Genomic DNA, 13,316 nt, shown 5'->3' on the forward strand with positions numbered 1-13,316 from the left:
TCTCAATGACTGTGTCAACTGAGCTCTTTGAGCTACTGCTGTCATCACTCTCAGTACCACTGAAATCAGTAAAATCCTCATCATCAGAATTGTCCTCTGTGGGAAATGTGTGAACAATTACTCTCTCCTGTTCAGGAGTACTCTCTAGAAATTTTGTGAGAATCACCTGACCAGATTCAGACAAAATTACTCTGTAGAGACCCTTTTCATAACCCACAAAAATGCCTCTGGCATTCTTTACTCCACCTGGAGCTTCTGTTCTCACATGAGACCCGAAAACCTTAAAATGGACAACAGAAGGTTTTCTGTGGAACAGTTTTTCAAAAGGAGAACATCCCAAACCTTTTGAATCTTTTCTCAACCACGTGTGACAATAAGACATTATCGACTCCGCCCAAAATTCATGTGGCAAATGTGAACTCAGCAATTGCGCATTCATCCCATTTTGCAATCTTTGTTCACCTGTACACAGACACCTCTGTTCCATGCTTCTGCAGAAACAGCAACCTTGTGCCTAATCCCTTTCTTATGCAGGAAATCCTGAAAATCCTGTAAAATAAAAACTGGCTTTTCATCTGTGAAAAGACAATCAATGTTAGCATCATGAACATTTTTAACCTTGTCACAAAACTCCTGAAACCTTTCTAAGGTTTCTTGTGGTTTCTCCATCACATATACCCAGACATAATGAGAGAATTGATCCACACACACAAGATAATATCTTGCATTGCCTCTAGATGGTGCTAGAGGACCAATCACTTCAGCATACACCCGCTGAAATGCTCTGTCGACCCGTGTCGTCTTCTGAACATTCTTGGTCACACCTGCGAGAGAGCTCATGTTAGAATCAGATGAATTACATTTCATGTAATCACTTTGATCAAAAGTCAACAAATACAGTCCATCTTTCTCTCTGGCAGAACGATACAGCTCTCCATCTTTGAAGATCTTGCAGCTTTCAGCATCATAGGACAACTTCAGTCCTTTCTTTGCAATCTGCGAAACACTCAGCAGATTGAACTTTAAATCAGGAACCAAATACACATTGTTTATAGTCAAGTTCAGACTCTCAAGATACACAGTTCCAATCCTGGTCGCTTCCAGCTCCTGACCGTTGGCCTGCTGCACAGTGAAGCTTTGCTTCTTAAACGTCGAAAACAGACTACTGTGTGGACACATGTGTTCCGTCGCTCCAGTGTCCAGAACAAAAGAGTTCTCCACTTCTGGTGTGGCTTTTAGTGACATCAAAGCCAGCGCAGGTTTCACCTGGGACTTGGTACGACTTTTGCCTGACGCCTCAGGCTTTGCAGAGCTCGCCTTAGCTCTTTTCTGCTGATGTGGTCTCTTACAGTTCCACTGAAGATGCCCAGGTTGACCACAATTGTAACAACAAACAACGCTCAGAGCTTCAGCTTGCTCTTCACTAGCAATGGCAGTGGGGGCACTACATCTCCGAGCCTCACTCCCCCTGTCAGCAACATCCGTTGCAGCAAAAACAGGAACAGCAACAGTTCCTTCACTCCCCCATCTGGGGTCAAAGCTTTCCTCAGCTTTCGATAGGCTTTCAGGAACATGGCCATCATCATCCTGGCTTTCCCCTTCTGGGGTAGTCATCCTTTGGCTCTTCCTTCTCACTCCAGCTTCACAAGCTTCTTGGAGCTTCTTAGAGAACAAAGCCATCTCAAACTCAAGCCTCAGCTCTCACTCTCGAGTCTGCTAAAATCCAATAGCTGGCTTGTTTACTCTTTGCACCTGGCAGCTAAAACGCTGGCTGCTTTGGAAATCCCCTCCAAGAGCAGTGTAATAGCAGACAAAACAAACTCTGTAATTCTCCCAGTGTTTTTCCAGCCTCTCTCAGTGCTCAGTCTTACTCCGTTGGCTGGTAAATTTCCACTTCCTTTTCAAGCTAACTATCTCTGAAGTAGTTGAAAAGACTGTGGTTACGTTGCTTAGCAACTGGACATTCCAGTCCTTATCAACCCCAAGAATTCGAAGTATGCAGGCCTCCTCTTTCAGAGCTGGTTTTTTCCAAACGCAGCTTTTGTGAACCAGAGAATAAATCAATCTGCGTTCACACTTTTAGCCCGAAATTCAGCATACCTTGGGGGTTCCATTGCTCCTTGCTTATCAGCAAAAACGTCTGCTCCGGTGTCCATCCGCACGCTACCACACACTTCTTTGGTGCAGAGGATGAAGTACGATCCATCAACCTCTCTTGCATTCCATGGATCGAAACCATTGGCGAATGCTACCAATTTGTTAGAAGATCTGCCATATCTCCTCTTCTCGGGAGAAACTGGCCACTCTCCAGGCACCCGGCATGATCTCCTGGTGACCTCCCTGTCTGCATTCCCGGCAGATGCAGGCAAGGTCGCGATCAGCGATCCTCCTCAAACGTGAGAAGAACACACTGCTCTTCCCCCCCCCCCTCCCAGGCAGGGGGAAAGAGAGAGACAGAAATGTATTTACATGCCTTTATTTCTGTCTTTGCAGCGTTACAGAGAAACACGTCTGCTCTCATCAGACTCCATCAAGAGAGAGAGAAAACTCCTCCTCCTGTACTTCCTGTACAGGTCACTCTGAGCTATTTCCGGTGCTTTGCACTGAAATAAGACTCTCCCTCTGTTCCCATGGAACAGTTCCAACATTCCCATTACGTTTTGCTTTCAAGCCACCTGCTGCTCGCGGGCGCATTGCATCCATATCGTAACACGTACAGCTGTATAAAGCTGTATAGATTCAGGGTGCAGAGCTGTACAGCTGTATAGAGAGTACAGAGATGTACTCTTCTAGCGTTGACCAGTTGCTCTTGAACAGTTGCTTATGATGCATAAGGGGAAGGTAGACATTCGGACCTAAAGTCGATTATCAAGGCTGTCACTAAAGGTAGTATGGAGGTTGGTTGCTTTGATGCTGGTCGAGATCAGCACAGCCAGATCTTCTTTACGTCACCCCCCCCCCAAAAAAAAAAAAATCAGACAGAACAGCATGGCTGAATCCTCAAAAGCAAGTGCTTTGGTTGGAGGACCAAGACGTGCCTCTTTGCTAAATGATATCATAAAAACATGGCAGATGCCTTACTACTGCCAGCAAACAGTACACTTAGCGGATGTTCACATTAGGATAAAATAGCACGATGGGCATTAGGTAGGTTTCCTCTGAACACCCCAGCCGGGCACCTCTGATTTACAGAGGTGCTTATGTTTCCAAATATATGGGCTCTGAACTGTGCAGGGAAGCAGCAAGCTTCACATCCTGGTATTTGAGGTGACAGCTGGTTCTTGCTTGGAGTGCAATCAATTTGTTTTCCAGAATGAAATAGGATGGGAGGTAGATAGTATAGGAAGTTGCCTTATACTGAGTCAGACCACTGGTCCATCTAGCCCAGTGTTGCCTACTCTGACTAGCAGCAGCTCTCCAGGCTTTCAGGCAGGGGTGATTCCCAGCCCTACCTGGTGATGCCATAAGGGATTTTACCTCAGACTGTCTGCTTGCAAAGCAGGTAAGTGTTCTACCACTGAGATGCAGTCCTTGTGGGAAAACGTCTCTCTCCACCTATCGTTCTTTCCCTGCAAACTCCCCAAGTCTGTTTTCTGTTGTTGTTGTTGCTGTTATTAGTAATTTATTATTTATTGCATTTATACGCCACATTTTCCTCCAAGGAGCTCAATGGCATCTCATTTAATCCTTACAAAAACCCTGTGAGGTAGTTCAGGCTGAGAGGCAGCATCTCCGAGGGAACTTCATGGCCAAGTGGGGTTTTGAGCCGTGTGTCCCACACCCTAGTCTAACCACTATACCAGGCACGTCCAACTCCCAAGAGACTGCGATCTACTCCCAGTATAAAAAAACTGGCAGTGATCTACCCATTGTCATTTGGGGGAGGAGGAGCATGCATGGGGTGGGTGGGTGGAAGAGGAAGATTGCCCAGAGTTGTTGAGCTTTTTGGGGGGAGGATTTACCAGATTTGGAGGGTGGCAATTTGAAGGTGGAAATCTGACAGAGAATGAAATTGCCGCTATCCTTCCTAACGCAGCACCGTTTTGGGGGGCTGGGTGGGTGGAATCAAGGGATAACTCTCTTTAAAGACAAGATGAGAAGTCCTTACCCTGAGCAGGCAAAAACTAAGATTGCAATCTTCTAAAGTAATTTGTGCTGGCAAAGACAGAATTTTTGAAAATGTAATCTGGGCTGTTTGGCCCAATGAAATCATAGAGTCAAAGAATGGTAAAGTTGAAAGGGACCTCAGTCCAGTGCAACTCCTGCAATGTATTAACCACAGCTCAGGAATCCCTGGCAGATGGCCATCCAGGCTCTGTTTCAAAACCCCAAATGAAGGAGAGTCCACCACCTTCTGAGGGAATCTGTTTCACTGTTGAACAGCTCTTACTGTAAGAAAGCTCTTCCTGATGTTTAGTTGAAATCTCCTTTCTTGGAATTTGAATGCATTTGTTCAGGGCTTTCTGGATCAAGAAAAAACAAGCTTGATCCATCTCACCTGTGATAGCCCTTCAGATGGCTCTCATGTCAGCTCTCCACCTTCTCTTCTCCAGGATAAACATTCCTAACTCCCTTGACTGTTCCTCTTTGGGCTTGGTTTCCAGGTCCTTGATCATACTGATCACCCTCCTCTGCACACATCCTAGCTTGCCAATATACTGTACTTCTTAAACTGTGCTGATGATAACTGAATTCAGGACTCCCAGCAGGGTCTGACTAAGGCAGAATAGGGTGGGACCATTATTTCCCTTGATTTCTGCTGATGCAGCAGAGAATAGCATTAGCTTTTTTGCTGCTTCATCACACCATTGGCTCATGCTGTTGTTCTGCTTTCAAGCCAGGGGTACACCATTCTATATTTGTGCATTGGGAATGAAATCTACAGTCATCTTCCGATTTGCATTCAATCACACACACCACAAACACACAAAAAGATGATTTACCTTCAGCTGCCCTCTTGAAAAAGACTTTGCAGCTCCCGCAGGTGAGTGCTCCATAATGGCACCCAGAAGCTTTGTCCCCACAGATCAAGCATGTCTTCTGTGGTGGGAAGTAATAGTCAATGGGCAGAACATGGTCTCTTGCAGACTGCAACCTTTGGAAGCAAAAGAGAGAGAAGGGCAAAGCATCAGATGTTGGCAAATGCATAAGAACTACTGGATATTAAAGAATATTCCAAAAAAATGTTTATTAGCGTGAACCTCAAAGAGAAATATCTTAAGACAATATTCTACTGGTACTTAACTCCATGTAGAATTAGTAACACTTTTGGCCAAAACATACATTGTTGGAGGTGTAACAGAATTAAGGCAGGGGGTGGACTAGATGAGTCTAGGGATTTATTTATTTTTTAAATAATGCCTTTCTGGACAGAAGTACTGAATTTTATGTACAGGCTATGATCTCCCAAGAAACCCTAAAATAGCTCTTGTTTCGATACTTCATTCTGAAGTCATTGATACCGATTACTGTACTGCTAACAACAGGAAACAGTGCATTGCACAAAAAATGGGGAAATAAAGGACCCTGCCCCAATAAATGATTGGTTAAGAAAACCTCTGCAAACTGTCTTAATGAGAAAGCTTACATATGAAAGAAACACAGTACTTAATAATCAAGAAAATAAATGTATTGAGAGGTTGGCCTTATTTTTACCTTTGTGGAATGGCAGCGTAAATGACAATATTTTTCATATTGATCACTCTCCTCTGCACACATTCCAGCTTGTCAATATCCTCCTTAAACTTTGGCACTCAGAACTGGACACAGGACTCCAGGTGGGGCCTGACCAAGGCAGAATAAAAGTGATACTATGACTTCCCTTGATCTGGACACTTGACTTCTGTTGATGCAGCCTTAAATTGCATCAGCTTTTATTCCTGCTGCGTCGCCCGATTGGCTCACATTACGTTTATCATTTCCTTTTTGGTATTTATTAACTTTTGGAATGGACTAATACAGTGGTTCTCAAAGTGGGTGGTACTACCCAGAGGGGCAGTGGTGTCAGCAGAGGGATACTGGAAGTGTCCAGAGTGGCTGGGGCAACCCAGTCAGATGGGTGGCATATAAATAATAAAATTATTATTATTATTATTAACCATCAGACTATACACTTCCGGGTCAACCACGAACATGAAAGCAGCTTCACCAAGATAAGGAAGATTCGAATGGAGTAAAAAGGGGAGTAGCGAAGGCAATGCAGCCCCCTGTAACTCCCAGATTGCAAGGGATGATGAAGATAACCCATGCACTGTGAGGTTTGGAGCTTACAGGGTTAACAGCTCTGTGTGTGTCCTGCATCTGGGGAGGAGCTTTTCCCTACATTCTGAGAAAGCTGAGTTCTTTGTCTGTGAGTTACTTTTTCTGCCAAGAGGCAGACACACCATGCCTGCCATCTGGGATGGTCTGTTTGTTATTTTATCATTCTTATGTAAATAAAGCTGTTAGAGGAACAACAGTGTGTGGACTCTCTCTCTTCTGCAAGCTCACTCACAAAAGAAGCATGCGCTGTGCCGCTCTGCTGCAAGTCCAGGAATTCTGTTGCTGTGGAAACGTACCGAACCCGAACATGCACGTTGTACTCTGCTGCTCCCTGCCTCTGACAGAGTCAGAGGATCCCATTTTAGACAGGTCCAAGTGGCACAGTGTAGGCAGACATCAGAGCTGGCTCCATATTGAGAAGCCTTGGACAGCAGAAACATAAGCAGCTGACCTCCTATTGTTGTTGCTGTTGTTGTTTAGTCGTTTAGTCGTGTCCGACTCTTCGTGACCCCATGGACCAGAGCACGCCAGGCACTCCTGTCTTCCACCGCCTCCCGCAGTTTGGTCAGGCTCATGTTTGTAGCTTCGAGAACACTGTCCCACCATCTTGTCCTCTGTCGCCCCCTTCTCCTTATGCCCTCCATCTTTCCCAACATCAGGGTCTTTTCCAGGAAGTCTTCTCTTCTCATGAGGTGGCCAAAGTATTAGAGCCTCAACTTCATGATCTGTCCTTCCAGTGAGCACTCAGGGCTGATTTCCTTAAGAATGGATAGGGTTTGATCTTCTTGCAGTCCATGGGACTCTCAAGAGTCTCCTCCAGCACCATAATTCAAAAGCATCAATTCTTCGGCGATCAGCCTTCTTGATGGTCCAGCTCTCACTTCCATACATCACTACTGGGAAAACCATGGCTTTAACTATACGGACCTTTGTTGGCAAGGTGATGTCTCTGCTTTTTAAGATGCTGTCTAGGTTTCTCATTGCTTTTCTCCCAAGAAGCAGGCATCTTTTAATTTCATGACTGCTGTCACCATCCGCAGTGATCATGGAGCCCAAGAAAGTAAAATCTCTCACTGCCTCCAATTCTTCCCCTTCTATTTGCCAGGAGGTGATGGGACCAGTGGCCATGATCTTCGTTTTTTTTATGTTGAGCTTCAGACCATATTTTGCGCTCTCCTCTTTCACCCTCATTAAAAGGTTCTTTAATTCCTCCTCACTTTCTGCCATCAAGGTTGTGTCATCTGCATATCTGAGGTTGTTGATATTTCTTCCGGCGATCTTAATTCCAGCTTGGGATTCATCCAGTCCAGCCTTTCGCATGATGAATTCTGCATATAAGTTAAATAACCAGGGAGACAATATACAGCCTTGCCGTACTCCTTTCCCAATTTTGAACCAATCAGTTGTTCCATATCCAGTTCTAACTGTAGCTTCTTGTCCCACATAGAGATTTCTCAGGAGATAGATGAGGTGATCAGGCACTCCCATTTCTTTAAGAACTTGCCATAGTTTGCTGTGGTCGACACAGTCAAAGGCTTTTGCATAGTCAATGAAGCAGAAGTAGATGTCTTTCTGGAACTCTCTAGCTTTCTCCATAATCCAGTGCATATTTGCAATTTGGTCTCTGGTTCCTCTGCCCCTTCGAAATCCAGCTTGCACTTCTGGGAGTTCTTGGTCCACATAATGCTTAAGCCTGCCTTGTAGAATTTTAAGCATAACCTTGCTAGCATGTGAAATGAGTGCAATTGTGCGGTAGTTGGAGCATTCTTTGGCACTGCCCTTCTTTGGGATTGGGATGTAGACTGATCTTCTCCAATCCTCTGGCCACTGCTGAGTTTTCAAAATTTGCTGGCATATTGAGTGTAGCACCTTGACAGCATCATCGTTTCAAATTTTAAATAGTTCAGCTGGAATATCATCACTTCCACTGGCCTTGTTATTAGCAGTGCTTTCTAAGGCCCATTTGACTTCACTCTCCAGGATGTCTGGCTCAAGGTCAGCAACCACACTACCTGGGGTGGTATAATTCCTCTGTGTATTCTTACCACCTCTTCTTGATGTCTTCTGCTTCTGTTAGGTCCTTTCCACTTTTGTCTTTTATTATGGTAATCTTTGTACGAAATGTTCCTTTCATATCTCCAATTTTCTTGAACAGATCTCTGGTTTTTCCCATTCTATTGTTTTCCTCTATTTCTTTGCATTGCTCGTTTAAGAAGGCCTTCTTGTCTCTCCTTGCTATTTTTTTGGAAATCTGTATTCAATTTCCTGTATCTTTCACTATCTCCCTCGCATTTTGCTTGCCTTCTCTCCCCCATAATTTGTAAGGCCTCATTGGACAGCCACTTTGCTTTCTTGCATTTCCTTTTCATTGGGATGGTTTTAGTTGCTGCCTCCTGTATAATGTTGTGAGCCTCCATCCATAGTTCTTCAGGCACTCTGTCCACCAAATCTAAATCCTTAAACCTGTTCCTCACTTCTACTGTGTATTCATAAGGGATTTGACTTAGATTGTATCTTACCGGCCCAGTGGTTTTTCCTACTTTCTTCAGTTTAAGCTTGAATTTTGCTATAAGAAGCTGATGATCTGAGCCACAGAAAAAAGGGAGCAAGTGCATAAAGAGCAGCTGGCAGACCAGATGCCCATGCTGGAAATGAGACAGAAGGAATCCTTTTTGAGATTTTGTGGAGTTGTGGAACAAGGATGAAAATATTAAAGAGAGACTGCCTATAGGATTAGTGGAACTCTTGAGGAAGAAAAAAGAAGAGATGCTGGAGGCTATTGACAGAGCTTTTGAGTTAGATCTGCATTTGCCAGAATGAAGAAGCTACCAGGGGATTGCCTGGTGGAATTTTCCTCCAGAGGAATCAGAGACAAAATTCTCAAAAGACAATGTGGTAAGAATTCACCTCTACACCACCTCCATTTGTTACTTGGGTTAGGGACCACCTTTTCAATAAACCACAGAACAAAGGAAACAATTTCAAGTCCAGCATCCAGATTAAGGGACCCAGCATTTTTATTTATTTTATCTATTGCAATAGGACAGCCCTCAACCCAACGTGCCAGTTGAGAAGGTCTGCCCCAAGGCACTTCGGTACTAAAGCTTATGTGGTAGTTCAAACACAGCAAAAAAAGAGCCATAAAACATCTCCACATACGTCAGGAAAGGTTACAGGTCATAGAAAACATGTATGGTGTCTTCCTGCTCTCTATTTCCCCGGCTATCACCTTGGTGTAGGGCTGGACGATATCTGGTTTTCAATAGCATGATATATCACCAGCTAAACATCACGATATCTTGATATATCACTGGTCCTGAAAGACCTACATTGGCTCCCAGTACGTTTCTGGGCACAATTCAAAGTGTTGGTGCTGACCTTTAAAGCCCTAAACGGCTTCGGTCCAGTATGCCTGAAGGAGCGTCTCCACCCCCATCGTTCTGCCCAGACACTGAGGTCCAGCGCCGAGGGCCTTCCGCGGTTCCCTCACTACGAGAAGCCAAGTTACAGGGAAGTAGGCAGAGGGCCTTCTCGATAGCAGCGCCCGCCCTGTGGAATGCCCTCCCTTCAGATGTCAAGGAAATAAACAACTATCTGACTTTTAGAAGGCATCTGAAGGCAGCCCTGTTTAAGGAATCTTTTAATATTTGACAAATTATTGTATTTTAGTATTTTACTGGAAACCATCCAGAGTGGCTGGGGAAACCCAGCCAGATGGGTGGGGTATAAATAAAAAATAAATAATAATAATAATAATATATCCTCGGCGGTGGAGGGCCCTACCGGGCTTCCCTGCAACAATGAAGGGCCCTGCTGTGCCTCCCCACAAAAGCAGAAGGCTTCACCAGGCATCCCTGCGGGAGGAGGAGCGCCTCACCACGCCTATCCGCAATGGAGGGCCTAGCCGGGAACCCTTGTGGAGGAGAAGACCCCCACCGTGCCTCCCCACAGTGGTGGAGGGCCTCACCGCACCTCTCTGCAACAGCTAATGCCCTTACTGCGCCTATCCACTACGACAAAGGGCCTCATTGGTTCTCCCCACGGCAGAGGAGGTCCTTGCCGTGCAGCCCCGTGACGGAGTAGGGCCACACCACGACTATCCCTGGCAGCAGAGGGCCTGGCCACGCCTTTCTACAGTGATGGAGGGTGCGCTTCCCTGGGGCGGCAGAGAGCTTTGCCGCACCTCCCCACGATGGTAGAGGGCCTTGCTGCGCCTCCCCATGGCAGTTGAGGGATTTAAAATGTAAAGTAGTAGATTTCATAAAACATATTAAATAAACTTCCATATAATATATTTAACATATTTTCAACTAATTTAAGAATAGTTCAAGTGATTTACTAGTCAAGTTGCATCTGCTTCCCCACTCAGAGGTCTAAGTACAATCTATGCATGCATAAACCCCACTGAGTTCAACTAAACTTACTTCTACTTTCCTGGGAGTAAGCCCCATTGAATTCAGTAGGGCTTGCTTGTGAGTAGACACGTGTTTGCTTGTACCCTCCCTATCATTCTTTTTTTAATTTTATTTTTATTTCATTTTAATACACCACATACAAAAAAGAAATATGAAAATAAACAAATATCCATCATCTCCTAGCAACTAAGAAAAAGAAAGAAAAATAAAACACTCACCCTCCCCATCATTATCACACAGTACCCAACCTCCCATTTCAGCAGAAGGCAGCCAGTTAAATCTTCTCCCATTTCCCCTGACACAGAAGCCACCCCCCCCCAAAAAAAAACTCACCCCACCAATCTCTCCCTTTTTATCAAAGGGGAGGGCAAGCAAGCAAAGACTTAATCTCATTTAAATAAATAAATAACCTTCCTTTTTAATATGGAGGAAAGCTATTTAGGAAGAAAATAAAAATAAAAGCACTTGCTCCCTTTTTTTCAATCCAATCCAATCAATCCTTTATTAGGCACAGCAAACCACACATTATAAAACAAACACCGTATACAGATTGTGGAAAATAAGAATTTGGCATAAGAATTTGCATAAATAATACAGTATAACACTACCACATCACCGACCAATCAAGAACCACTAAATCTCTCTATAATGGCCCAGCCTTTCCTCATGGACAGCACTCAAAAATTTAGCCACTATTAGAGTAATTTGATCATTCCTGTCCAAGTGCAGGTCCTGAACCGTTGGCGGCATAGAACCGAGCCTGTTAAGTTGTAAGGCCTCTAACAATTGTCTTCTGGAATAAATGCCAAACTCACAAGAAAAGAAAATATGCTCCAACGTATCAGGTTCCTGCCTACCACATTTGCAGAGACGCTCTGCTTCTGGGAGAACTAAATATCTTCCTCTTACTATCATCGAGGGAAACATATTAAATCTGGCTGACATAAACAGCCTGCACAGTTCATAATTCTTCAGATTTGTCATGTATCCCTTTTGAAAATCTCTACACAAAGGGAGATTTAAATACAGAGGAGAGCAAGTGCTGTGCTTTGCAACCTCGAGAGTGGAGAGAACACTTTTTCCTGTAAAATTCTTCCTGATAATTTCCCAAGTATCTTTGGGGTCAGAATTTTCAAAGTCAACTAGATGAAGCCCTATTGAGTTCAATTTTCTCCTACAAATTAATGATAAATTGTAAATTGTATTATCACTTAAGAGGTCGTAAAGGAGAGAGTTAGGAGTTAGGGCTCTATAATGCAGGAAGATCCAATATTTCAAGGTTCTCAGCCATACTCTTACTGATAAAGGAAGTATTCCCAACTCACAACATATTGATTCATATTTAACAGAATTTGCAAGTCCTAATAATGACATCAGAAGGGATGCGTGAAATTTATCCAACCACTTAAACGTTGGGCACAAAGTTTCATATCAGTCACTTGCAATACAGCTGGAATATATCTATTTCCACCCCAAGGTGGTTGTCACCAATGGAAGCTAAGGCTCTGAAAAAACTCAATATGGAGGCAAATTGGCCGAAGTATTGGGAAATTTTGGAACAAGAAGGAGATAGATTAAAACTGCAGAGCTTTGATAAATTAAAAAACAAAGTACGAGATTGGCTTCATTATTATCAAATAAGGGAGATATATAATTTGGACAAAAAAATAGGTTTCCAGGTGGAAAAATCAAAATTGGAAACAGAATTGTTAGAACCTAAAACTAAGAATCTGTCAAGAATGTATAACTTGCTGTTGAAATGGAATACACAGGATGAAACGGTTAAATCTGTTATGATTAAATGGGCACAGGATGTTGGACACATTATGTTTGCTGACTGGGAACAGTTATGGACCACAGGCATGAAGTTTACGGCATGTAATGCCTTAAGAGAGAATATTATGAAAATGATTTACAGGTGGTACATGACTCCAGTCAAGCTTGCAAAAATTTATCACCTGCCTGATAATAAATGTTGGAAATGTAAATAATGTGAAGGTACCTTTTTTCACCTTTGGTGGACGTGCCCAAAGATTCAGACCTTCTGGGAGATGATTTATAATGAGATGAAAAAGGTATTTAAATATACCTTCCAGAAGAAACCAGAGGCCTTTCTCTTGGGCATGGTCGGCCAGTTGGTGCTAAAGGAGGATAGAACCTTCTTTATGTATGCTACAACAGCAGCAAGAATACTCATCGCAAAGTATTGGAAAACACAAGATCTACCCACCCGGGAAGAATGGCAGATGAAGGTGATGGACTACATGGAACTGGCTGAGATGACTGGCAGAATCTGAGACCAAGGAGAAGAGTCGGTGGAAGAAGAGTGGAAGAAATTTAAAGTCTATTTACAGAAATATTGTAAAATCAAGGAATGTTAGAAAGAGGTTGGAATTAAACTAAGTGGTTTTAGCAGGAAAGATAAAAGGATTAAGTAAAGAGGAATTCTTAACAGGTGAAAATGTAAAGTTACAATATATTAAGATAAGATATTAAGATAAAAGCCAAAAGGGTAAGGATTTGCTGAAACAACTATTGAATTAGAATACAAAAAAGGGAGGTGAGAGGAGGTCAGGGAAATAAGTAAATGAAAGATAAGATATGGAAAGACTGATTTGTTTTTAACTGCTTTCTAATTTT

At 43.4% G+C, this 13,316-nt stretch overlaps 1 pseudogene; it reads right to left on the reverse strand.

Annotated features, from left to right (window-relative positions):
- Positions 1-4,800: 4,800 nt before the first annotated feature.
- The window catches only part of LOC144326416 (androgen receptor-like), a 55,100-nt pseudogene continuing 46,584 nt past the window's right edge, over positions 4,801-13,316 (reverse strand).

This window comes from Podarcis muralis, chromosome W (assembly GCF_964188315.1).
Source record: "Podarcis muralis chromosome W, rPodMur119.hap1.1, whole genome shotgun sequence".
Lineage (NCBI taxonomy): Eukaryota > Metazoa > Chordata > Lepidosauria > Squamata > Lacertidae > Podarcis > Podarcis muralis.